We start from the raw sequence: 25,538 nt of genomic DNA on the forward strand, positions 1-25,538 counted from the left end.
CACACACACATGTACGTATGAACACACACACTATCCACACTGCCTTGCACCTTGCTGTTTTCAGTTATCTCTTTTGGTGGTAAGGAGATGCTGGCATCTAAAGAGCTCTGATTCTTTTTCATGGCTGCATACTACTCCCTCAAACAGCCCATTCATCATCTATGTATTTAGCTGGTCCCCTGCAGACAGGCCCTTCATTATAAATATTGCTTTTCCCATGGAATGGGAACATGTTTTGCCAAGGGGGTACTGCTTATGGGGGAACAGGGAGGGCTTGATGAGAATTTGGGGTCTAGAGATATGAGTTAGCATCCTGACCTCTTGTTCATTAGCTGTGTGGCCTGTGCCGCCGTCAGCCACCCCCACCTGTCTACCAGGCAATAAACGAGACACAGAGGGCTTCATGAATAGAACACATGTGTTTAGGGCAGAAGAGTTGAGCTATTCCATCCTGAGCTCTGAAAGCAGCCTCACCTGGGCTTACATTGCCACCCTACTTCTTACAAACCAGGTGCCCTCGGCAGACACCTTTCCTTTGAGCCTCAGTTGGGGCATAATTATGACAGTCCCTGCCCAGGTTTATTTTATGATTAAATAAGATTCACCAGCATTTGTCCAGCCACTTGACATCAGCTGGTATCAGTGCATGCTCAACGCGTTATTGCTTCTGCTGTTGTCATCGTCATTGGGGTGGCAGTGGCCCTCCTGACGCACCATACCCTTCTGCACAGATGTTCCCCACAATGCAGTTGTTCCAGACCCACAGCACTATTGGGGCTCAGAGACTCAGCACAGCTGGTGGGGATTACCACTTCATCCACCCCCGCAGGTGCTCCGGAGGCCACTTCCTCTCCCGCAGTCCCCACGTGTGTCTTTGAATATTAGAACACACACAATTCCTCTTTGCTGGGGGAATCCTGCCTGGAGACAGGGGATTGAACCAAATGACCTTTTGACCTCTTGCCCAACCCTAGCCCCAGGATTCAAAATCAGCCAGCATGCACACGGGCCAATGAAATGAGCCCCTCCTTCCGGAAAGGCGAGTTTATTCGGCATTCTACAGCTCCCAGGGTCTGTCTTGGATAAGACTTGCTCCAGGCTCTTTTTTTCCCCCAGGACTTGTGGAAATTTCTGGGTCTGTTTGACATCAACTCCTGTCCTCCCAGTCCCACCACTGACCTTCCACTGACCTTTGGAGACCAGGGAGAGAAAACATCATTTTTCCCCCTAACCCACTGAACTCGCTGAAAGGACAAAGTGACCGAGGCCAGCACGGCCTCTCCAGAAAGGCCTCTGGGCCCCACCGTTGCTGTGACTTAGAAAACGCACCCACACCCGTCCGAGGCCAAGAGACATCAGCCGCCCCTTACACCGAAAATGAAGTCAAACCTCCTGAGAGGCTTCTCCAGAGAGGCTCGGAAGAGCAGCAGGAAGGCAGGAGGATGCCGATAGGACACCGGGGAAGAGGAGGAAACGGCCCGCCGGGTCTAGACGCGTTATCTGGCCCCGTTCGGGCACCAGCTCCACACTCATCCATCGTCCCCCGGAATGGACTTCCTGCCTCAGGACCGCGCCAATGACCTCACCCCCTTGCTATCTCGGCGGTCCCGCTGCTGCCCGCTCTGGGCTCTCAGGAATTAGGGGGCCAGATAACAAGTCTAGACAGCTCAGAAGTTTGAAATGGATGATTCTCGCGGGGGAGGAGGATGGCTAGCAACCAGCTCTAGGGACTCAAATGCCAAATCCCTGGGCTGCATTCAGATTCCGAGTGGGAGTCCAGGCATTCATGTTCTTCCTCTGTGACCCCACCACCCTGAGGCTGGCGATGAGCACAGCAGCTGCCACGAAGCCGGTGGGGTCTGGCTTCCCTGGCCCGGGCAGTGGGCACTCCACTCCCTCCTCCCTTCGTCGGCTTCAGGTGAGCTTCCGGGGCCACCTCTGCAGAACAGAGCTCTCCAGGCTGAGAGGTGACGGTGGCTCTCCACCCTCAAGGCGTTCGGCCCCAGGGGCAGGAGTGAGTGACACGATAAACGGAAGGAAATCCAACGCAGAGCATATAGCTCCTCCCAAGAGATGACAGCGCTGAGTACTCACCCAAACATCAAGTGTTTGCCACGAAACCCTCATCAGTGCCCCCTCTGCCCCTTCTCCCACCCTGTAATGAATCCATTGTGTTCCCCCCAAATTCTTATGTTGCTATCCTAACTGCCAGTGCCTCTGAATGTGACCTGATTTGGAAATAGGGCCCTAGAAGATGTAACTAGTACTAGTTGAGCTGAAGTCATGCTGGAGTAGAATTGGCCTCTAACCCGCTATGATGGTGTCCTTATTAAAAGGCTCCCTCACAAACAGGCAGGTCACAAATGCCCAGGAGCCACTGTCATCGGGAGCAGCCCTGGGCCAGGGACAGTGAAGCCCTGCGACATAAAACCCTGCTTGGCTGCAAACTCCAAGGGGGCCAGACAGTCTCCCAGAGCTCCCCAGAGGGTGGAGCCTCAGTTGCCCACCATGGTCAGCTGATCAACAGTCCACCCTGCATTGGTTTCCTCCCTTCCCCGGGTCCCTTCCCCGCTCCCCTACACTTCCTGAGATCACCTCCCAAAAACTGCCTGCACTCACACCCCGGCTCTGGTCTGGGTGGAGGGGAGGCAGCTTTCTATGAACACAGGCCGGGAAGAGGAGACACAGTCTTGGCTGCACATGGAAGGGATAACCCTGTGTGCAGTCACAGGTTTGTACAGAATACCCATCCCCAAACTAAAACCAACCTGATGGGTGTTGGGAAATTGCTAGTTCTCTCTACATCCATTCCCCAACTTAAATGACCGTATTAATTATAACCAGGTATGTGACTGCCCTTCCCCAAGATTCACCACCCCGCCCTTCATTCTTAGTGAAGACCTAAGGTCCCAGGTAGGTGTGACTCCATGTCTAGATTCTGGGATGTGAACAACAGTGATGCTCAACTCACAGCTTGTGGTCTTAAAGGGAAGACACGGGCCTGCACCCCTCCTTTCCTCCATCATGCTGTCTAAGATGCAGGTGCAATGGGAGCAGGTATGACTACTCCCCCTCCTCCTTCTCCTCCTCCTCTTGGTCCTCTCCGCCTCATCCTCCTCCTCCTCCCTTTCCTCCCCCTCCTCCTCTTCGTCCTCCTCCTCTTCCTCCTCCCCTCATCCTCCATTTCCTCCTCCCCCTCCCTGTCTTCCTCCTCTTCCTCTTCCTTCATTTTTTCTCCTCATCCTCTTTTCCTCCTTGTCTCACACTAAGGAAGTGGGAGATTGAAAAGCACTGTGTGGAGTCTTACCTTAATCTTTCTCCATCAGAGCCAACACTGAAGCTTCTGACCCTAGCATCCCTTTCATTTATCTTAGAGAGCCCAAGATAGACTTCATTTACATTAATCCAAAAATAACAAAGTGGAAGAAATAAACGTTGGTAAGGAATTCAGGTGAACCCAGGAAGCGTTGGGAAAGTGGGCTCCTTCCAGGAAAGGCCAGGGGGAGAGAAACAGCTTGTTCTGATCAAATCTGGAAAAAAGCTGCTTTCTGGGGGCAAGGTGGCCTGACACATGGTGGGCGGGTCACCGGGAGCCCCATTTGAGGGAATTTCCTAGAATGACAATGCGTAGGAACAATGGGTGAGTCAGGTCTTTAATTGCCAGAAATTATCTTGATTTCATGGCAATGTTGAAGTGTTTAGAAAGCCTGTGTTACATAAAGATAAACTCGTGTGAAGACCAGGGCTGACGAGCAGCCAAAAGCAGTCAGGAATGTGTGCTCCACGCCGGTTCCTGCCGATGTAACATTTTTCAGGCACTAAGCGGGAACTGTCTGTATCTGAGAGATTGGGAAGACGTCCTTTGTGAGCCCAGCCCTGCTTGTTGGCTCGTTGGCCACAGGAGGCCGGTTCAGTGGCTGCCCCTGGTACCCGCTGATCTGTGCAGAGCATCAGGCTGAGGGAGCACGTGCGGCTCGCTGGAAATGACCCTGCCTGGGGACGAAAGTGTGGGCTCACGGCCAGGGCTGGATTGGAATACTCCTGCTCCTTGCCAGCTCTGGGGCCTTAGGTCACCGAGGCTCTCTGAGTGCATTTGGCACACCTCTGAAACGAAGCCGACGTCGGCTCTTTTATTTGGTACCTGAGGGTATAGAGCAGTATCGGGAGAATACATTTCCCATTGGCTCTCCTCCTCCTCCCTTTCCCTTGGGCCTGGGGCACATGGAAATAGGTGTGGAAGTGTGAGGTGTGGTGTGAGTGTGAGGTGTGAGATGTGAGAGTGAGGTGAGGTGTGTGAGGTGCAAGGTGGATGTAAGGGTGAAGAGAGAGTGATGTGTGAGGTGTGGTGTGAGCATGAGTGTGAGATGTGTTAGTGCCAGGTATGGTGTGTGAGATGTGAGCATAATGTGTGTGTGAGGTGTGGTGTGAGTTGGAGTGTGATGTGTGAGGTGTGTTGTGTGTGTAATTGTGAGGTGTGAGGTGAGGTGTGAGGTGAGGTATGAGTGTAACTGTGAGGTGTGAGGTGAGGTATGAGTTGAGTGTGAGATGCAAGTGTGAGATGTGTGAGTGAGATATGTGAGATGTGTGTGAGGTGTGACTGAGTGTGAACTTTGAGTGTGAGATGTGTGAATGTTAGGTATGAGGTGAAGTGTGAGATGTGTGTGAGGTGTGACTGAGTGTAAGGTGTGAGGTGAGATGTGTGTGTGAGGTGGTGTGAATGTGAGATGTGTGTGTGAGGTGGTGTGAGTGTGAGATGTGTGTGAGGTGGTGTGAGTGTGAGGTGGTATGAGTGTGAGGTGTGAGTGTGAGCTGTGTGAGTTGGAGTGTGATGTGAGTGTAATGTGTGTTGTGTAATTGTGAGGTGTGAGTGTGAAGTATGAGGTGTGACTGTGAGGTGTGAGAGATGTGTGTGTGAGATGTGTGAGCATGAGGTGTGATATGAGTGTGAGGTTTGTGAGTGTGACAAAGTGTGGGGTGGCTGCACGAGTCAGTAGAAGTACCTCTGGAGAGGAAGTCAGGAGCCCTGGATAAGTGGCAATACTTGGAAGGAAAATCAAGTCAAGGTTTTCACGGGGAGATTGTTTGAAGCAAGAATATGTATGGATTTTGGTACCTACATAGGTGTGCAGTAAGAGCATAAAAATATGGACAGAGGAAACATCCCAACTTCTGAATAGAGGTTCCCTTTAGGGCTGGAAAGACGGGGAAGAAGGGAAGAAGGGAAGGAGGGAAATGGGAGAGAATAGGAGCCTTTGGCTGTCTTTAAGCTTCTAAATAAACAAAATGGAGCATGGGTTAATTCTGAGAGCTGACATAGCCAGATGCCAATACATATGAGGAGGTGGCGGTCACTATCAGCCATCGGGAAGTGCAAATTAAAGGCACATTGCAACCCCCTTCACACCCTCCAGGCTGGTGAAAGTGAGCAGCAGTCACCCAGCACTGAGGAGGGGGTGGAGCAGATGAAGTTCCTGGTGTTGGTGGGGTCACATGGTGCCACCGCCTTGGAAAAGTGTTCAGCAGTGCCTTACACAGCATAGCACACACACACACACACACTCTGTCACCCAGCAACTCCCCACTAGCTGCACGCCCCCACACCATGGGTGCATACGTTCATCAGAAGACATCTACAAGAAGGTTCACAGCAGCACTATTCAGAATAGTTAAAACCCAGGAACCGCCTTATGCCCTTTGATGTTGAGATCAGCTCAGCAAGTGTGGTCTCTTCTCACAGTAATACAATAGAGCGATGAGAACCAGCAGAGCACACAGCTCCACGCAGTTGAGGATGGCTCTCAGATAGGGTGATGAGGGAGGGATTCCTGCTGCTGGATTCCATTACCATGGAGTTTTATCAAGTTTAACCACAGGCACCACCAATCTCTTCAGTTAGAGATCAGGGTAATGGTTGCCCTTGGGTGGGGCCTAAGGGGCTTCAGGGGCTTCAAGGGGTTCAGGGGTCATGTTCTTTTGTTTTTGTTTTGTTTTGAGACACGGTCTTGCTCTGTTGCCCAGGCTGGAGTCCAGTGGTGCGATCATGACTCACTGCAGCCTCAAGCTCCTGAGCTCCAGCGATCCTCCCACCTCAGCCTCCCAAGTACCGGGGACCACAGGCACACACCACCACACTCAGCTATTCTATTCTATTCTATTCTATTCTATTCTATTCTATTCTATTCTATTCTATTCTATTCTATTTTTGGTAGAGATGAGGCTCTCACTATGTTTCCCAGGCTGATCTGAAACCCCTGGACCCAAGCCATCCTCCTGCTTCACCCTCCCAAAGTGCTGGGATTACAGGCATGAGCCACCACCCCTAGCCTTATATTCTGTTTCTCTCTTTGGGTGCTGGTGACCCAGGCGGGGTCACTTTGTGAAAATTCCTCAGCCCACGCCCTTAGGATTTGTGCACTCTTCAGACTATATCTTATACTTTAATAAAAAGTTTACTTCGAAAACTATCTTTAAAAATCTGGATGGGGGATATGCTGTTATCTATCGTTATTTTCCAGATCTTTGGTACATTTCATGATTTAAAAAATAGATACAAAGATATACAGCAGGCCGGGCGCGGTGGCTCAAGCCTGTAATCCCAGCACTTTGGGAGGCCGAGGCGGGCGGATCACGAGGTCAGGAGATCGAGACCATCCTGGCTAACCCGGTGAAACCTCGTCTCTACTAAAAAATACAAAAAAACTAGCCGGGCGTGGTGGCGGGCGCCTGTAGTCCCAGCTGCTCGGGAGGCTGAGGCAGGAGAATGGCGTAAACCCGGGAGGCGGAGCTTGCAGTGAGCTGAGATCCGGCCACTGCACTCCAGCCTGGGTGACAGAGCAAGACTCCGTCTCAAAAAAAAAAAAAAAAAAAAAAAAAAAAAAAAAGATATACAGCAATAGGAGATGCAAGGATTGAAGCCATTTACTGAAAACGGTTTAGGGGCAGGCATGGAGTGGGGCCACTTCCCGGGCATTAGCTCATGAATCCCCACGTCAACCTTTGAATGAGACCACAGCTCTAAAGCACAAGGCAAGGCAGCTGCCCACGGCCACAGAGCTTGGTACTTGGAGTCTGGATCCACGTGAACCTCTCTGAACCCTCTGCCTTGGCTCGGGGTGGGCTGCCGGCCACACACTCAGACGAGTTCTCCCGGAAAGAGGACAACAAGAATGGCAGCCGCTTCCAGCTCCCATGCCCTCAGCGCATGCACTGGGAAGTCAGGGAGAGTTCACCAGGTCAGCATTCCAGGGCCACGGAGGAGTTTCGGTTACAGTGCAAGGACTCAGGAGTTCTGATGGCCATCACCGGCTGATTTGTTCTGGGTCACAAGGCTATCAGAGGCTGCTCCAAGTCAGGGGAATAAGGAAGCCGGTGGTTTATGTGGGTGCCTGTGAGCAAAGACAGGAAATGGCAGAGATTTGCTCCTCAGAGCAACCACAAAGCTCAGGGCGGAGGCACAGCGTCCACACTGAGCCCCCTCCTGCCCTTTGGACAGGCACCCAGTGAGTGAGATGCAAACTCAGCAGTGCGTGCTCAATCTCATCCACGCACCACCAAGGCGATTTTCAAGATGAAAACATCTTTGAGAGATGAGGCACTCTCAGCCCCTTCCCAGCCCCAGCATCCCCCCGGAGGGTGCGTCTCTGAACACCAGATCCCAGGCCAGGTTCCTGCGCAAAACACAGCCTCCACCCCCCTTAACCACACACACAGACAAAGGATCCAGGGTCTCGTAAGTTCAGGGCAAGCTGCCGACAACAGACTTCTCAGGAAGTGACATTGAACAAAGGATTTTGTTTCAGGGCGCTCCCGCTCCCCGCCACCTTCTCACCAACTTTATCGAGATGTCACTCTCAGGCCACACAATTCACCCACTTAAAGCATATAATTCAAGGGGTTTTAGGGTATTCACAGAGTGGTGCAGCCATCACCACATTTAGAACAATTTTAGCCAATTTTCATTGCCCTGAAAAGAAACCCAGCACCTCTTAGCAATCACCACCCCCTCCCCAACTTCTCCCTTTCCCCCAGGGCTGGAAACATCTAATCTACTTTATGTCTTCATGGATTTGCTTGTTTTGGACATTTTCTATAAATAGATCCATTTAATACATCTGGCCTCTGTCACCTCGCGTCCTGTTTTCAAGGTTCATCCTTGTTGTAGCTTGTACCAGAGCTTCATTCCTTTCCGTGGTCAAGTAATTTTCTGTTGTGTGGATAGATGACATTTTGCATATCCACTGATCGCTTGCGAGCATTTGGGTTTTTTGTATTTTTGGCTACTATAAATCATTCTGCTATGAGCACCCGTACAAGATCCTTGTGTGGACGAATGTCTGCAATTCTCTTGAATATTTGGCGTAAACTATGCGGTCTGCAGAGCAAGAACCATAAGGCAGGCCCTTGAGGATGACACCCTCGGCTGTGTGCGGCAGAAGCCAGGGAGAAAAGCACGGCGCTCTTACAGAATCCCAGTGCACATCACACAATGAGGCCCTGTGGATACTTACTGAAGAAATGATGCAGTGAATGAATGTATTTGGACACTTGACCATATCAGATGCGTGAATTTTAGGCATTAGCGTCTGCTGGCCGTGTCTCCTTCCGTCAGCCTCTGCGAGACAAAGTTGTTCTAAGGAACTTTCCCCATGCTATTCTAAGAGGTTCTCAATGTTAGGGGCAGTGTTTGTCTGCTCTTGGGGCATCTTAAACAGTCCATCCATATGGGACCAGAGGTAGGGAGGAAACATGTGGAGAACTTATCTCTGAGAAGAACAAGAGCAGGCATAACCCTGTGGCTGCTCGCCTTCATGGTGATCAGAGCACAGACTCTGGAATGGACATGATGTGGGCTCCAGTCCCAGTTTCACCTCTCACTAGTGCACGACCATGGGTTAGCTACTTGACATCTCCCAGCCTTGGTTCCCCTCTGCATGGCGGGGACCACAGTGCTTTCCTATTTACAAGTATAGGCTGGTGTTTGTGAGGCTCCTGCAAAGACCTGATGTGGAGTCAGCACTCGGGAAACAGCAGTGCTGCAAAGTGAAGTGGCCACAGCATGCAGACCTGCACACAGGAGGAACGGTGTGCATTGCTCAGGGTGCATTAGGCTGCAAGTAAAGAATAGAAAAGAAAGAGGTTGGGTTGCAACCAATGGTGACCACCACAGGAGCCAAGTAATGGTGTGTTTGGATGCTTTATTTAGGAAACTATTTATTTCTCCTTATTTTAAGGAGCTTTGCTGATTCTCTGGATACCAAGTAGCTTCTCGGCAGGATTGGATGACCCTAATGAGTTGAGTATGGAAAGAGAACCTCTAATGTGGGTTTGTCTTGACCTCTCTGGAATAGACGTTCTCAGGAGAGTTCTGAAATGTTACACAGCAGATGTCATGGCCCCTGGACCAGGCTAACTGGAGAGGTTTTTTTCCATCTGGGAAGCAGAACTTTTGCCATGCACATATGAGATCTTGCCCAAGCACACATGGTCTGGCATCTCTTCCTTCACGTTTTTCTTGGGTAGATTTCTTTTTTTTTTTTTTTTTTTTTTTGGCTCAACCTCCAAAAGTCCCCTTCCAAGCCCTGCAGGAAACTGTGAACTGTAACTTCTACAAGCATAAAGCCCTGCCTCTTTCTTTTTCACCCCTGTGCTCTTTACAGTGTGCTGTACAGTTCAGAAATAAACTAGGAGAAATACTAAGTCCATCTGTGTTTCACTTGGGACTGTATTTTGCATGGGATACAAACCATTTACTCCACAGTGATCTCATATGTTGCCATCAACCTTAATAGCAGAGGTACCAAAACTGTTCCTCCAACCATAGCTTTTTGGTGGCAGAGATAGGACAATTATCAAGTCATGCTCAGAATTGTCCTCATGGTCACGAGGTAGCTGCTGCTGCTCAAGACATCACATTATTACTTCCCAACATTCAAAGCAGTAAACACGAGGAGGGAGGAGAGAAAATATCTCTTCTTATTTGTATTTATGTGCTTCTAAATACACAAATACATTTTCTTCTAAGTTTTTGGTCTTGCCTTTCACATTAAACTTCTGGATAAATCTGGTATTTATTTTTGTGTACAGTGTGACGTAGGAATCCCATTTCATGTTTTAACATAGAGTGTTTAAATGACACTCTATGTCTTCTTCTGTGGATTTTGCTTTGAAACTGGAGTTGTTTTCTTGTTAATCATCTCCCAAGCTAGTTTTGAGATCAGGGTACTTGTCGTCCTGTGTTTCAGATATTTTCAGATGTTCTCAGAAAGGGGATGGGGTAGGGGACAGATGTGCTGCCCAGAAATATTCCAGAAATTGATCTGTCTGGGAATTCATGGAAGAGTACACACATGCTGGCACTAGCGATATTTTCCACATCTAGAACCTCAGCTGCCGATAAAGTTATAAAGTAGACAGAGCTGCTGTCTCCATCCCTCGTTGTATGCAGGAGGGAGCCAAAGCTTTCAGGGTGGCTCTGGCAGGTGGCTCTGGAGTGGAGGGCGTCCACCCCCTTCCATGGAACCCTGATGGCTCTTCTTGTAAGTTCAGATGGCCACTCCTCCCCAGGGCCACGCATGCCTGACCACTTCCTCACCAAGGACGTCCCCCATACAGAAGGCAGACCCGTGGTTCCGGGGGACTCAGGCTGGGCTCTCCACCTATTTCCATCCACTTCATGGCACCCTCCTGACATTGATGACAGTGCTCCTTCCTCTTTAGCACCTGAAGGCATCACAGGCATCAGTGTAACTCTGCAGCCCAGCCCCATTTGGACTGATTCAGGGTGGATGTGCAAGGCTCTGATTTCACTGATTCCTGGAGACAAGCTCGTGTTCCAGGAAAAGACTCACTTTACAGCAGGCCAGGGTATGGGCAGGCAAGAGCCTTGTCCCTTTTTGGACACATTCAGTCACTTATCATTTGTGCCTTCAAAGCACCGTATTTGGGAGCCAGATATTTTTCATAAATAAATGAGGTCAAAAGCTGATAAAAATCAATGCATCTGAAACAACGCACGGTTCCTGGTTCAGCTTTCCGGCGGATACCTTGTGGCCTGGCGGGTCCCTTTGAAATATTCACAGCAACAGAAAGGCTTGTTTTTCCATCCAAAGCAAATGGAAATACTCGCAGTATGGCAAAAACAAATATTGTCTGGGGCCTGGAGCCTCTCAGACAACCAAGCCGTCTGTGGGCATCGAGCATGTTCACCACTTTGCTGAGACCATCTGGGAGAGGAGGGTCTTCACATCACACGGGAAGACAGAGACTGTCTTGGGGTGGAACAGTTTGTAAGAAAGAAACTCAGAGTGGTTTCTGGAGCCAGATGAACCTGGGTTGGCATCCTGGTGCAACTGCTTGCTAGTTACCTTGACGCTCAGTGCCTCAGTTTACCTGTCTGACAGACGAGATGTTAGTTGTTACTTTACAGGGGTTGGGAGGGCTAAGTGACTTAAATCACATAGTTAAGTCCTAACTTAGTGGTAGTTCTCCACCTTGTTAATATTTCCGTGTCAGAAATTAACGAAGTGGAAGTCCTTGTCAAATAGCTCATTTTTATCCTGTACCGTCACATCCAGCATTATTTTGTCTTACACTTGCTGTTGTTTCATGTCATTTTCAGAACGAGCAGGTGTTAGCTGAGTTAGGCCCCGTGGATGAGTCTCCCCTCTCCACCTAGGGGCAAGGGCCGTGCCTGGTATTCCTGCCGTGCCCACACTGGATTTTTATTAGGAATAATAGTTCATGGTCACCAAGCCTAGAGGAGAACTCACACATGCCAGGTGAGGCTCTGAGGCCTCCCACACACTAAATCACTCATGGAATCCTCACAATAACTCCATGCCAGGGTGGAGGGCACTAGGATCATTCTCATTTTACAGATTGAAATTGAAGCTCAGAACGGCGGATCGACCTCCCCAGCACCATTCAGCTTGTATGCGGCAGGACCAGGGTCCATCCAAGACGTCATGTTTCATCCCTCAGCGGGGGAGTGAAAAGGGGTCAGGGGTCAGGGGTCAGAGCTCATATCTGGAACAGTCATGTTTGGGTGAAGTCAGGAGACAGATATAAATCAAAGGTGTTAGAATGTAACATTGTGCAGCTACCAGAGAAAACAGCTTGGCAGTTCCTCAAAAGATGAAACCTAGAGTTAGGGTATGACCCAGCAATTCCACTCCTGAGTGTGTACCCAAGAGAATTGAAAGCAAGTGTTCAAACAAAGACGTGTACACACATGTTCATAACAGCCTTACTTGCAATAGCCAAAAGGTAAAAACAGCCCTAAGTCCATTAGCAGATGAATGCAGACACACAAAATATAGTCTTTCCACACAACTGAGTATTAATCAATCTTAAAAAGGAACGAAGTTCTGACACACGCTGCAATGTGGGAGAACCTTGAACACACCGTGCTATGTCACAGAAGGCAGATATGAAACATCACATATTGTATGGTTCCATTTATATGAAATGTCCAGAATAGGTAAATTCATAGAGACAGAAAATGGCTTAGTGGTTGTGAGGACTGAAGAGAAAGGAATGGGTATGGGAATGCTAATGGGTATGGGATTTCCTTTTGGGGTGACAAAAATATTTTGGAACTAGATAGAGGTGATGGTTGTGCAACATATTGAATGCGCTAAATGCCACTCAGCTGTTCACTTTAAAATAATTAATCTTTCCCAGACAAAGCCAGTCTGAAAAGAATGGAAGAAGTCCCTACTTCTTCGAATGTGGGGACATCAACTCAAGGCAACAAGAAACATAAAAAACCAAGGAGACATAACACCACTGAAAGAACACAATAACCTCCTGAGAGAATACCCCAAAGAAATGGAGAAATGGAAATATATGAATTACCTGACAAAAAACTAAAAACAATTGTTTTAAGGAGGCTCAGTGAACTTTGAGAAAATACAGAGAAACAATTCAATGAAATCAGGAAAACTATAAATAACTAGAATGATTAACTTTATAGTATGTAAATTTCATGTCAATAAAAAATGAAAAACATGATGTGAGAAGAGATTAGTGCTAACCAATCTTTGCTAACAACCACTTCCGTGCCAATGTTGCCAGGTTCTAAATGCTTTCTGAATCTAAATCCACAGCACTGGGTTCAGAGAGAACATACAGTTCACTGGGAACGAAAATCTTGCCCATATCTACCTGGAGGCTGAAAGCCTCCTCATCTAGCCTCTACAGGCCTCAACAAATGTTCTCATGAGAAAGACGTCATCTTGCATGTGCTCTCTTGTGGGGAAATGGCAACATCAAGGCAAACAGGCATTCATGTGGGAAGTCCTAAAATTCTCTGGCCTGAATTGCTTCTCTATGTGTGTGCACACGTATCAATCAAGGAAAGAGAGGAGAGTCCTGAGTATATGAATAGGCAAAGTCCACTCTGAGCAAGGACCCAACAAGCAAGGTCAACTCAGGAGCAGAGCCAGAATCAAGATGTCTTGGTGGAACAAAGTGAAAGCCCCAAACTTGTTCTTGCCAGATGTTGACTCTCTGGCATACGGGCATGGACCACAAAGCCATCACCCAAAGATGGGGTGAAGGGCAAATGACTGCAAGCCTTTGCAAACAGTGCAATTTATTCATTCACTCATTCATGCAATCAGTGTTAACTGAGCACCTATTACATGCTGGTGGGTGCTCAGTTAACACTGATTGCATGGTGGGAAAACTTAATGAACAAAGAATCCAGTTAATGCCCTTGTAGAATTTATATTCTAGAGACACACAGATAATGACTAAAGTTGTGGCAAGCGGGCAGGGGAAGAAGTAGGAAGTGCCATAATCAATGTCAAGAACCCCTGACCTTGCCAGTGAATCGGGAAGGCTTCCTGGAGGAGGTAATGTTAACTAGGAAAATAAGGGAGAGAAAGAGCACCCCAGGAAGAGACAACAGTGTGTGCCAAGCCCCAGGTAAGAGGCAGCACAGTGAGTCTGAGGGAGGGAAACCATCCATGTCCAGAGGGTAAGGACCAATTCTGGTGATGACAGCAATAGGTAATATTGCTAAATGTTCACTACCTGCCATGCACAGCACTCAGCCCCTGACCTCCGTGCAATCTTTCAACCTTCACGGCAGTCTTTGAGGTGGGCCCTACAGTCATTCCCATTTTCCAGGTGAGGCTGCTGAAGCACGAGAGATTCACGAACTTGCCCCAAGTCCCTCACTAGGGAGTGTGGAGCAGGAACGTGCCCAGTGAGCTTCAGAGCTGGTGCTCGAGTGGCACCTGCTTACACAGGGGACTTGGACAGGGGCCAGGCCACAGAGTCTTGAAAGTCACGGCAGCAGGAACTCTGCCTTTTGTCTTAAGACCATAGAGAAGTTACTAAGGCGGTGCCACAGGCAGGGCTGCATTGCAAAAGGAACATTGTCGGGGAGAATGAGAGACCAGGCAGCAAGACCAGTAAGATGGGGTCACTGGGTGGGAGACAGTGCCTCTCCCTCCAGGATGGCAGCACACTGGTAGATGGGAACCCATAGTGGTTCCAGAAAGTGATCACCCCACTTAAAACTTCTTCCCAGAAGCACTGTTTCCCAGCCATCGTGTTGATCTTAATCTCTCTCCAAAGAGCAGGGATTACTGCATCACTCCATGGGTGGTTCCAGGGCAGTGCTACCCAACCTTGGCTGCTGGTCAAAATCACCTGGGGAGCTTTAAAAATAGGAGTGCTGGGCCCCACCCAAGAGAGGACAATGTAATGGGTCTTGGGTGGGACTCAGGCACTGGCCTTTTTAAGAGCTCCCCAAATGATGCCAATGGGCAACCAGGAGCCAGAGAAGTCAGGGTTTCCAGCCAGGCCTCGTTTTTGTTAGGCAGCCTCAGAGGCTCTTCCGGACTAGAGGATGACTCTTCTCTCAAACCAAAGGAATTCGAGGGCCCAGAAAGGAGGTCCACGGCCTGCACAGACGTGGTGAGAGTTTGGCATGGGCCTTTCTGGAAATTCTTTTTATCCTCCCCGTTCCCCCATCATTTTCTCAAGGCAAAAATAAATACCAACATCCCCGCTTGTGTCAAAGTGATGGGTGTGTACGCCCTCTGCGTGAAAAGTTTTGCCCTGAAGCCGAGTCAGACAACCAAACAAAACCTCGCTGTCAGTGAGTGGATGTGTCCAATATTTCAAGCAAAACTGTTTAAAGCTATTTTGTAATGTGACGCTAAGTGGATAATGGAAGGCTATGGTGAGGCCCAGGGGATGAATGCATTTTTGTTTGCAGTTTGAAAATCAATAGCAGACTTGAAAATCCGATGTGCACTCATGCACGAGACAATCCATGTCATTGAAGTGAGGCCGGTCCACAGCCTTGAGAGGGAGGCCAGCAGCCCCGGGAGCAGGACAGACCCTCCGGCTGCAGCAGGCCCACTCCTGCTTTGGGAAGAGTAGTTGGCCTTCACCACCAATCCTTGCAAACAACCAACTCCATGCCAATGCTGCATGGAGCTAAGCACTTTCTGAATCTACATCTGTGCCATGGAGGCACTGAGTTCAGAGAGAACATTCAGTTCACCGGGAATGAAGGTCTTGCCCGTACCTACCTGGAGGCTGGGAGCCTCCTCGTCCAGCCTCTATGGGCCCCAACAAATGTTGTAAGACATCATCTCACGTGTGCTGTCTGATGGGGAAATGGCAACATCAAGGCAAACAAGCATTCATGTGGGAAGTTCTCAAATTCTCCGGCCTGAATTGTTGATTCTTCCAAGTTGAGGGGGCCCTACCCTGGGTCCACATCTGCCTTTTAGTGACTGCATAAGTCCACTGGGGTTGGGTGTGGAATTCCACGTGGAGGTCAACTTTCTGCGAGGAATTCCCATTGGCTTTCTTGGATTCTCCCAGAAACCCTTCAGCCCAAAAGCTGGAGGCTGACCCACCCTCCCAATCCGGCCCACCCAGTCTGTCCAGCTTCCAGAAGCTCCCAAGTCATTGTGCTCTTTTGGCTTTTAAACATATATTCTTATTATAGAAGTGAGGCATTCTCCTTACAGAAAGGGGAGAAAGTCAAGGTAACACCATGACATCTAGCCTTCCAGACCTCTGATGCTAAACTCAATTATGATGGTGCTGCCTCCAGCTCCACGACTCTCAGCATCCCGGGAAAAAGCACAGATTCCTAAGTCCTCTCTGAAGTCTCTGCACTTGGCCCTAACAGCAATGGAAGCAGGAAACCTTTACTAAGCCACGACGACGATCCAGCATTATCTCAGTAGATGCTATTATGATCATATTTCACAGATGAGGAAACTGAGGTTCAGGGAATTAAGTCACTTTGCCCATCATGCCCAGCCTCAATCTACATTTTCTTGGTCACCCCTGCCTCTCCCTGCCAGGTCCTCCCATGCCCTGAGCTTTTTGGACACACTCTTCTTTGCTTGGCGTGGACGTAGTTCCAACATTTTCCTTCTGCAGCACTTACTCTTCAGGGTACTTTTCAGAGTCCAGAGCAAATGCTACCTCTTGGGTTATATCTCCCTGGTTACTGCCAGGCCATGCCTCATAACTGGACTGGGGGACGTGTGCTTGATCTTTAACTCACCTGGGCACTGTTTCTGCTCTGTAGACTGTCCTTCCAGAGTGTGGGGCCATGGGTGCCCATGGCCCAGGTCCACACTCCTCATCCAGCACTGGGAATCTAATTGCTGCTCAATAAAAATCGCATGATAACCAACTGAGTGTTTCCAAATCGGCTCTCTGATATCATCTAGATATGACCTCTCACCTGCCCATAACACGAAATGAAGCCCATAGGACAAAATTTGACTATGAATTCATTCTCATTCTGCATCCAGCCTTTTGAGTAATAATAATAGCCCATATTTACGGACTCTTGTTTTGGCCGGGTGTCCCCCAAAGCGAACCTAGAGAAAAGGGGTTTAGGGACCTGGGCACAAGTGAATTACTTTGGAGGTAAATTTAGAAAGTACCAGGAGGGGAGATGAGGCCCAGAGGTGAGAAAGCCAACCATGAATGGGTGGTACGGGGGTGACTGGACTCTGGGCTGTTGGGACCCTCTGTAGAGGCCTGTGGAAGACGCCTCAGAATTATCTTCCCCAGAAACACACACAGGGGTGTTTTCCACCTATTCCATCCCTCCTTGGGGGGCTGCTCTGAGGACATTGATTCCCTGCACAGCCCAAGGATGCTCTTTCAGCCTAGAAAGTTCTCTGGTGGAGAGAGGCAAGTGTTGAAAGAAGGAAGCTGTGAGTGGTCTCAGGAATGATCCACCAAAGTGTAGTGGCCTCTGGGGAGGCTGAGGGGGAATCTGGCCACTCCAGGTTTGTCACAAGTGTTTTTGTCTGTGCCAGGAACACTGCCGGGGACTTTGCACTCATCTCCTGTTCTGATTTCACCTTAACCCTCCCAAGAGGCGGTGTCTATTGCCCACCAGTCTTATCACCATTTTAAATATGAGAAACTGAGATTCAGGGAAGCGAAGGAGTGTGCTGGTGGTCATTCCGAGCAGCTGGAAAGTGAGACCTTGAAACCCATTTATCCGTCTGATTCCGAATCTCAGACCCTAACCGCGGTGTGGGGGCCTCCAGAAAAGCAAGCCCGAGGAAAGGGTCTGGATGCCACCCCGTGGGGGCCATGTCGGGAAGGTGGTAGCAGCAGAGGAAAAGCTGAGTCACTGCACCTGAAATTCTGCTGATCTGACCCATCCGCACACTTTTAGGAAAAACAAGCCACTCTCTTTGATCAGTGCCCAGGGCCATGATGGGCTCAGGTTCAAAAACAACACATCCCTAAAGTGTGGAAGCCCTTTGGGTTCTGGGAAAGTGGGAGAATGGATTTGTTCTTCCTGAAGTTTATTCAAGGTTTCCTCCTCACTGGGTTGCCCAAGCCTCCTTGGGAGAGGCAGCGTGGCAGCAGACCCCTCAACCACACCAACCCTGCAGGGCTCAGGGCAAGGATGGATGGCGCCAGCCCCAACAGCACATGGCGGGATGCAGACCTTTCAGGAGAGACCTTGAGGAGGGGCAGAGTCCAGAGGAAGGCCTCAGTTTCCCTGCAGGTGCACCTTTTGGGTGGCCAGGGGCCGGGGCCTGTTCTAACCATACGAGTGTGCTTGCCAGCTTCCAGAAGCACCAGTGCTGTGAAATACCCAATCAAACCAGTACAGCCAAGCTTAGGACATACCCTCATTACCACAGTAAATGTCAGCATTGTATTTAGCCACGAAAAGAAAGAGCGAGCTATGGGATGCTTTGATAGTCGCTTAAACTCTTCAAATTTTTAAATACTCTCTGAAATTCTTCCTAGATCTTTTTATCACAAACTTGTGCAGCCAAAGTTTCACATCGATAGTGACTTCAAGATTTTGAAGAGGGACCTTCATGCGTCGGCCAAGAATTGCACATAGCTATTTCCAGCGTAAAACCTGATTTTCTTTGGGAAAAAAAAAAAAAAAGCTATGTTTGGGGAGGTGGTGGGTAAAAGGAGTGACTTCTAATGAGCATGGTTTTTCGGGGGTGATGATGAAAATGTTCTAAAATTGATTGTTGTGATAGTTGCATAAATCTGTGAGTACAGTTAAAACCACTGAATTGTACACTTTCCACGGCTGAATTGTATGGTAGATTAACTACATCTCAGTAAGACTGTTATGAAAAAGAAAGTTACGTTCACAGAAGTATGCTAAAGCTTCTCATTAAAATTTTTGAAATGATTTACTTGGACAATTCATGCCTATTCAAATGTAAAGCCATTTATTATTCATTTCATGTAAATGAAAATAGAATTAGCATCCTATTTTCCCGTAATTATTTTATAGAAAGCAAACACAGGGATGTCCCCCAAATCCTCCGCTTACCCCACCATGCCTGCAGATACGGTTATCATGTATGTGTCACCCTGCAGGAATGGTGGGAATGTCCTGAAATAAAGTCCTTTGGTCCTCGCTACAGGACAGTCAAGGAGATGCAAAGATCAGATGACACTGAAAATATTCACAGCCAGCCTGGCTGGGGCCTGGGCAGTCAGAACAAACACCCCTGGAGGCACTGGGCCCCAGCAGGTGCCCTCGGGTGAGTTAGGGCTACAGGTTAAACTGCTCAGGATGGGGAAGCAAACTCCTCCCTCACCTGACCCGTCTCCCCAGACAGGCTGCTGCCTTCAGCCGCTTCCCTGTCTCTCCCTTTCTGCTCCAAGGAGGGATTTGTTTAACTTTTATTTTAGGCTCAGAGGTACATGTGCAGGTTTGTTATATCGGTAAACTGCAGGTCACAGGGGTTTGGTGAACACATTGTTTCATCACCCAGATGATGAACAGAGCAACCAATAGATACTTTTTGGATCCTCATCCCCTTCCCCTACCCGCCCCGCACCTTCAGGTGGGGGTCTGGAGCCCAGCTCACCTGCCGTGCCTGGGAAGGCTTTGCAGGGCCCTGCCCGGCCTCGCCATGTCCATCCTGCTGTGAGCAGCTGGGCTCCCGGCTTCTCCCACCGCGTCCCCACAGGCTGATGCTGTCGGTGGTGTGTGCACCCTCCTGCTTCACCTGTTGGTCCAGACCAACCCTGTGTTCCCTCCTGTTGTCCTTGGCCACCTCAGGATAAGGGAAGGGGCTGGGGGATTCTCTGCACTGTCACTCGGTCACTCCGCGGACCCCGCCATCCAACACCCTCTGGCCTCCCAGAACTGCTCTGCTGGCCAGCATGGCCGACGGGTGCTCCAAGGCCCAGGCTCAGAATCACTGTCTTTGTCCTCAAGAGGATGGCGCAGGGTGAACACGTTCCCTTGAACATTTTCTTTGAAGACAACCTATTGACGAGTGGACGGAGTGGCAGGTCCCCAGCCATGGGAGGAACTCTGGGGTCCACCAGGCCCGACCCGCCCTCTGCCTGCCACTTACGGAGCCCTTCAATGAGCCAGGCACGAAGCTAACTAGTCACAGGTTTCTCTCATCTCTTCACAGCTGCTCGCGGAGCGGGGCTTGTTACCCTCATATGAGGAAACCGAGGCACGTGGGGGCGAACTAGCTCACAGAACCAACTCCTGAGTGGTGCAGGCAGGCTAAGAACCCCACTGCCCGCTGTTAACCTGTCCTGAGCGTCCCGAACCAGGTCCCTCATTGTACACTTGCACACGTACACGGCACCCAGAGACACATCGTCACGGGTGACCCCACCTGCACAAAGGTCAGTGCGCAGGGCTCGGATGGCAGAGGTGGCTGCAAAGCCACAGCCCCCCCACCCACCTTCTCGCCCTGCAACTGTGATGAGCTGCTGCACTCTGTGTGTCTCAGTTGCCTCATCTGTACCCTGAAGATATTAGTACCTGCCGTGCCATATTGTGTTACAAAAATAAGCTTATGTGTGAAAAATATTATGTATTTTTAAAACTTAGATTGTGCGTACAATACCAAGACCTGATGCTATGACAGCTACTATTATTAATGCCATTGTTGCCCCTGCCCTGCCACTAGATAAGGTCCTTGTGGCCGGGCCAGGAAGGACGCGGGGAAGCCCAGGAGCTCTGAAGCTCCTGCCCTTCCCAGGAATGGAGCCCACTCAGCACACCTACTCCTGCTCCCGCTCCCCGAGCTTCCACAGACGAATCCTGCCAGGAAAGGCTCTGCCCTGAGCACCTCCACCCCCACCAACGTGACACATCTTCATGACATCAGTCCTTCTAGGAGCTTTCACATGTGCACCCAGGTGTACTTACGTACCCAGGCGTCTCTATCGCCTGTATTCATGCGTTATTCTCTGAACGAAATTCTGAGACCAGCATTGGAGGGCAGTGAGCATAAGCGGGTGAAAGACAGAGGCTGGCCTACGAAATGTCCATCAATTCCCAATGGAATCCTCTCCTTGAGCCCCCTAGGACTGACCATTCAGTGCTATCACCTGGAGGAAGAGGTGTGGCGGGAAGATGCCACCTTCTCCAGAAACACATGGCATGGACAAGCTCTCTCAGTGCTGGGTAGTTTCACACACATTGCGTGTGTTCTAACTCAATCTCCTGAAAGGTTTACCTCAAAGGATGGAACCCAAAGATAGTTATTTCCATTTTCATCTCCATTTTACAGATGGGGAAACTGACAGCAGTGGGGGAGACACTTTCCAAAGGTCAAGACAGTGGAGGGGGGCAAAGCCAGCATGGAGAGCCCGCAGGCCGCGCGGAGGCCCTGCGTTGAGCCGTGACATCACACTGCCTCTCTGGCTTTTCTTTGCCAAAAGAAAGAATCCCAGGACCCAGAGAGGACCTTGGAGGTCCTCCAAGCAATTCCCTCCTCTCTGTTCTCAGACCACTTGGAGATGGGGAAACTGAGGCACGAGGTGCTTAAGGGAAGTTTCTAAATCTACAAGGCAATCAGAGACCTTCTTTAACCAGCGACACCAAGCTCCTGCCCTTTGGTTCGACAACCTCTCTGATTCTCTTAGAAACGGCAGGAAAAAAAGTTCAAGCAAGAAAGCGAGCCCAATTTTTTACTTTTTTGTGAGGAGAAGGACTTCATATAGGACATTGCACGGTGAGTGCACGCACCATAGACGCACATGCACACCCTCTCCCCATCCAGCGAGGCAAGCGGCCAGCTCTAATGATAATACATTTCCTGAGAACTTTCCACTCGCTCTGAAGCACTTCTAATTGTGTCTGGAGCCTTTCCTTCCTACCCCACAGGATGAGCTGGGATATGCCGCTCAGGAGTTTTCTCTCTTGCACTGGCCTGGAGCTGTGCCAGGAGCCTTAGAGACGAGTTGAGGGGGATTCCCGGCTCCCCACATCCCGCCATCTCCCTGGGCTGCATTTTCTCACCTGCAAAATGGGGAGACAGCAATACCTGCCTCCACGTGCAGGTGTTTCTGGAAGGATTCAGTGGATGGCGACTGCGGGTCATCCAGCTGCCATTGGTCAATGAGTCCCAGCTGTTCTCATGGTGATTCTGAAAGGGGTAGACAAGAGGCAAATTTCTTCATTTATTCTTTGTTGTGAAGCCACGATTATCTTTTAAGGCGCTCTCAGGATTAACAGCAACTACCTTCTCTTTCCTGAAGCCAAATACTTCTTTAAGAACACGTGGGGGTCTGGGCCAGCATGTCCCCAGCTGGTTTCACAACTCACCAGGTGTCCCCAACCACCTCCTGGAGTTTCATGAACTAAGCCCACCTTAACCTACACACATTGTAATATCTTATTCTATTACATAAAATGTTTGCAGTGCATAATATTTACATGTTATACAATATACATACCTAATATGTAATATGCTAGATATTATATAATGTTTATAATATATGATATAACATAAGAAGGTGATGAATATTATATAATGTTTATAATATATGATATAACATAAGAAGGTGATGCTGTGGTCAGGTACAACAGGCGATTACACAGAAAGAACTTCAGGGAAAGGAGACCCCCTTGGCCTTGTGCTCAAGCGTTGGGCCAGTCCTCTGAGGCTGTGAGTTATCACCTAGCCCTACCACTTAAACCTCGCCTCACCAAGCCTCAGTTTCCAGATCTGTCACATGGGAAACAAGGCCCTTATCATCACATATTGCAGATTCAGTGGGCATAGTCACCGCACCAGTGGTGCATCCGGAGGGCACACATGGTGGAAGGCATTGTTTGCCCTGGCTCATCTAAGTCCTCGGTAACTCCAGGAAGAAGGCATTCTATCAGTCCTTGATGTACAGGTGGGGAACCAAGGCTGGGAGAGGTGGAATCTCCTATCCAAAGTCATGGGACTGTGGAGAGAAGGTTCTGAATCTTGAGTCCCCAAAGCCCATGTCCCCTACGTCTGTGTGCACTGCCTTACAAAGTCAGGGGCTGTAAGGCTCTTTATCTGAATTTCCAGTCCAGCAAGAGCCAACTCGCAACACTCAGCCATGCTGCTGTGTCTTTTCCTCCCCACCCACTTCCACCGTCCACCTGAACTGATTTCCCAGCCACACTCTGAAAAGGAGTAGATGTGGGTTACAAGGTACCTTCCATCATTCCAGAGATCAGTTCTGATCGTTCCCCGGGCCTCCCAAGAGGAATGTCTGTGCTCTCTGCTCTCACGTCTGACTGGTCGTCAGAATCTAGCAGCCCTTGTAGCTTAGAATAAACCGTGAAAGACTCTGCTCTTTAGCAAATCTTATTTCACTGCACTAGAACCATAAGTCCCATCACCCAGTCCCCTTCACCTTAGTGGCCACAGTATCCCCAGGGTCCAACACTGTGCCTGGCATGAGGCCAGGAGGTACTAAACATATATGCAGGCTTCAGCACCAGAAAGACCTGCAGTAACTGTGCCTGACCACTTACTAATGGTGTGGCCCAGGCAGGTTACTTCATTCCTCCAAGCCTCAGTTTTTTTCATCTGTAAAATGAGGACAATTTTACAGCATAGCAGCCGGCTTACTGGGTGTCTGACAGTGTTAAATAGAATGTATAGGGGACTCAGCACAGTACTCAATGAATGATAGCTATCATCATCACCATAACCATGACAATCATCACCATCATGATCCCCAACACCATCACCATCACACATCATCAGCATCACCATCACCATCATCAACATCATCATTATCATCATCACCACCATAATCACCATCACTATCATCATCATGATCACCACCACTATCACCATTATGATCATCATCACCACCATCACCATCATCATCATTATCATCATCACCACCATAATCACCATCACTATCATCATGATCACCACCACTATCACCATTATGATCATCACCACCACCATCACCATCATCAACATCATCATTATCATCATCACCACCATAATCACCATCATCATCACCACCGTCATTACCATCACCATCATTATCACCATCACCATCATTACCATCACCATCATTATCACCATCACCATCACCATCATTACCACCATCACCATCATTACCATCACCATCATTATCACCATGACTACCACCATCACCATCATCACCATCACCATTATCATCACATCATCACCACCATCAACATCATCATCATCACCATCATCATCACCACTACCATCATCACTATCAACATCACCATCATCATCACCACCATCATTACCATCACCATCATTATCACCATCACCATCACTACCATCACCATCATTATCACCATCACCATCACTACCATCACCATCATTATCACCATCACCATCACTACCATCACCATCATTATCATTACCATCATTATCATCACCACTTTCTCTGTGGACACTTTGGTGAGACTTACCCTCATGTCAGCCACCGAGGACTCAGTTTGGAGCTAGTCAAGAAGCAACCCTGAGGACTTTTATAACATAAGTCTCCTCAGCATCAGCAGTCTGTTTGACTTAGCTGGCTCACTCCAGTAATAGCATGGCAAAGGCAGGAAGGCCCAGAGCACGTCCACTGTGCTCTGATCCCTGGGGGTCCTGGCACATAATGTGGAGCAGGTGGGTGGATTTCAGCAACACTACCCTCCCCCATCTCTACAAAGGAGATTCCCAGCTTGGCGGTCCAGTCAGGGTGTGGTGAGAATGACTCAGTCTGTGGCCTTCTTTTAGATCCTCCTCAGGAAGTGAAGAAGTCACTTTGAAGGCTCTCACTCACAAATAGAACATTTTCTTCCCACTCGTGAGATCAGTGTGTACTCAACCGGGATGAGAAGCCATGCCAACAGGTTGTGCCAAGGTGTCAGGAACGTTTAGATTCCTGAATGAGGAAACGAGAAGCAGGGATATGCACACATTTCCAAAGACCCACGGCCGTTGCTGAATGTCTCCATTGCGGTAACAGCTAACAGTTTTCTAATCCCCGAAGAATGTATGTGACGGAGGAGATCCCCTCAATTCACTTCCTTCCCCGCAGAAGCCACCTTCAGCATGGAGCTTATGTCATTCTTGGCTGATGATGTGGCAAGCTTTTATGAGTGATTCCTTCCCAAGAAAATGGTTGTTATACCGGTTTCTTTGACGAGGGCCCCAGGCCAGCTGTGCCAACTGCCATGCTGAGAGTTGAACAACATTTGCTGGTGACCTTGATCTGATCTCTGGTTGACCCGTCTTCTGACATATGCGATGGCTGATGTTTCTTGAGGGTATGATCTGGACCAAGGCCTTGGGTGATGGCTTCACAGGTGGTATTAGGTTTGCTCTCCTTAACAACCTGATAACTTAACATTTTTCAATATCCCATTTGTGGATGAGAAACCAAGGCCAAAAAAGGTCATATAATTTATACGAAGTAATTTCAACTAAAAAGTAGGAAGGTAGGATTCAGGGCCAGGAAATCTCTTCCCCAGACCCCTATCATTAACCTCTATGATATCTGGTCTCTGCTGGTCATTGGGCGGCCACTTCCACCCCTCCCCTGCTTTGTATCACGGGGAACTACATTTTCCAGGTTCCTGTGTGCTCTGACTTCTAAGCAGGTTCAGCCAGTGGGAGGCACTGGTGGAGGACTTCTGAGAAAAGTATTTCTCCTCTCTCTCTCTCTCTCTCTCTCTCTCTCTCTCTCCACCACCTCCCACCCCCACCACCATCTCCCTCTCTCTCTCTGCCCACCTCCTTCTGGCTCTAGCTCCCATAGGAATG

The 25,538-nt window shown here is 49.2% G+C and overlaps 1 long non-coding RNA gene across 1 annotated transcript in view; it reads right to left on the reverse strand.

Annotated features, from left to right (window-relative positions):
* Window positions 1–24,793, reverse strand: part of LOC103233423 (uncharacterized) — a 130,230-nt gene extending 105,437 nt beyond the window's left edge. Inside the window, exons 1-2 of the long non-coding RNA XR_012093051.1 lie at window positions 24,197–24,793; window positions 21,770–21,896 (exon numbers count right to left, since the gene is read on the reverse strand). This is a non-coding gene — a long non-coding RNA (uncharacterized lncRNA). The remainder of the gene's footprint in view (window positions 1–21,769; window positions 21,897–24,196) is intronic.
* Window positions 24,794–25,538: the final 745 nt, after the last annotated feature.

This window comes from Chlorocebus sabaeus, chromosome 5, assembly GCF_047675955.1.
Source record: "Chlorocebus sabaeus isolate Y175 chromosome 5, mChlSab1.0.hap1, whole genome shotgun sequence".
Lineage (NCBI taxonomy): Eukaryota > Metazoa > Chordata > Mammalia > Primates > Cercopithecidae > Chlorocebus > Chlorocebus sabaeus.